This window comes from Brachyhypopomus gauderio, chromosome 3, assembly GCF_052324685.1.
Source record: "Brachyhypopomus gauderio isolate BG-103 chromosome 3, BGAUD_0.2, whole genome shotgun sequence".
NCBI classification, from domain to species: Eukaryota; Metazoa; Chordata; class Actinopteri; order Gymnotiformes; family Hypopomidae; genus Brachyhypopomus; species Brachyhypopomus gauderio.
The window spans coordinates 17,631,433-17,633,710 of NC_135213.1; the positions used below are offsets into that span (position 1 = coordinate 17,631,433).

Below are 2,278 nucleotides of genomic sequence, written 5' to 3' on the forward strand. Positions count from 1 at the left end.
AGACCAACGTATGTTTTTATACGCTAGGGTCTAGTGTTAGGGTCTTTCAGTTTTAAATGGTGCAGCATTTATTGGCGCCAGAATGGAACAGCACCGCAGTTTATTGTGGAACAGGGAAAAACAAAATTGGTGAACGTCAATTTCTGAAAAAAAAATGTTACCAGCATTTAAAGGATAGTGATGTGATTTTGATAGCCTAAACCACTGTATCAAGGTGTATGTTGTATTATTGTATTATTAAGCAAGGTTATGTGTGTGTTTATTTTAGGTGCAGGTGTTTCTCCCCGGAGATGGAAAGCAGTATTTCTGGACCTTTAGGGATCTCTTAGGTAGAAGCACCCTGAAGTTGTGGGGTGAGCGGGTCTTGAAGAGCCCCCATGAGAGGTGAGGGCTCCCCTTATGTTCGGGGACTAGTTATGTTAACTAGTATGTACAAGTTCACTTCTGGTTATTGTATCCTTTACTTGGATTATGTCACGGGTTTTGTGCTGGTGCACTTTATTCATTAAATCCTTCATTTTCAATGAGACTTGTGTGATCGTGTCCTTCTTTTACTTGAGCACCATTGCTCTTAACCCTCAAGTGCTCACTTGTATAAAAATGAGATAAAAATGTAAGTCGCTCTGGATAAGGGTGTCTGCCAAATGCCGTAAATGTAAGTAGAATTAATGGGTAAAGCGATTAGGATAACAAGTACAGAAAAGTTCATTGTACCCTTGATGCAAACCAACTTTATATTTTAAGTAATACTGACTTACATTTTCATTGTACATTACTTAAATTTTTAAGGCAACCGGTTTACTAATATTTTTAAGTAAACTCAACTTATCCAGGCTTACAGTGTAGGGTTCCGTGTCCAGTTTACTTTTGTGGAAACATGACCCACAGCAGGTTGCGCTCTGGTACCACCAGTGCCAACGTATCTCTACACCAGCACAAGCACACCCCACACTGGGGCAACTGGCTCCCCACACTGGGGCAAGCAGCCTCTGCCCTGGAGCGAGAACCCCCTCATCTCACTCACGCAAACAGAGGTAGGCAGTGCCCTCATGGATCCTCTGCTAGAGGTGGGCGTCCACACCTGGCCTGTTGCTCTGTAAGTCAAACACACACACACACACACACACACACACACAACACACACACTCTATGTGCTCACATGCATACATAATAGAATTGTTCCCAAATGAATAGAATTTGTCTGTGCAATACTGGCACCCCCGGTGACAAGTCATGACCAAAACTATGCGAGCGGCCCAAGAGGCAGGAAACGTCTGTACGTATAGAGGTCACCACAGAAAAGAGGAGGACAGGGACGACATCCTTCAGGCAACAATGGGGCTTTCAAGGGCTTTTTTTGCAGGGTCTTTGATGTGGAAATGCAGGCTGAGTAAGCGTGAGGGCCCAGGGAGCAGCAGCAGGGCTGGAGGTGTGACAAAGGGCGGCCTGAATGGAGCCACACCGAGAGAGGGCTCTCCTGCAGCACGCCTTTCAGCCCCGCGTCAACGCAGCACAATACATCGGGAGGGAAGACGAAATCGGCAGACACACTCTCTCATACACACACACACACACACACACGCAGCAAGGCTCACCTCTGGTCCACGTTTGACTTCCCTATCAACATTCACCTTGGCTTTTGGGTGGGGAGGTGATTTGAAGAGAGCTGATTGGTCAGAGCAGTGACACGCCCCTCACGCACCTCCATAAGGGCATTTCCACGTGCGTGGCGTGAAAGTTCTCTCTATCTCTCTGGGGCAGATCTTTCACTTCCTCCAAACACGTTGCTCTCTGCGCCAGCCTGGCTGACTTTGCTCTTACGCCTCGGCCACTGATGACAGGAGTGAGATTAGCCCCAGATTAGCTCCAGATTAGCACCAGGAAGTAAAAAAAAAAAAAAAAAACCATCTGTTAGGAGCAGTCAGTCAAGCGAGGCTATGACATTTTGCAGGGTTGCCGCATAGCTGGGCTCTGATTTCGGCAACCCTGCCACAACCAATGACAGACAGCACTGAGCTAGTGTGTTAGTGGCTAGTCTGATGCAGACATGTGGTGAGCATTAGCTACTCGCAGCTAACGGCATCTGCTTTTGAGACGTATGAAGAAGCAGGTCTACGTTTATTAGTGCCTTTCTCTCGGACTGAATGAGGTCTGCAAAAAAAACACTGCTAGGTTTTCCCATTTTAAAAATCTAGCATCACCACCATGAGTGAGGACGTTCTGCTTTGGTCTCGAGTCTCTGCTGTAATCCTGACAGTTGTGCGGGGCGCAGGACCCC

The 2,278-nt window shown here is 47.0% G+C and overlaps 1 long non-coding RNA gene across 1 annotated transcript in view; it reads right to left on the reverse strand.

The window, feature by feature from the left end:
- Nucleotides 1-805: 805 nt before the first annotated feature.
- LOC143509761 (uncharacterized) overlaps nt 806-2,278 on the reverse strand; it is a 60,524-nt gene continuing 59,051 nt past the window's right edge. The window contains exon 3 of the long non-coding RNA XR_013129765.1: nt 806-1,094. This is a non-coding gene — a long non-coding RNA (uncharacterized LOC143509761). The remainder of the gene's footprint in view (nt 1,095-2,278) is intronic.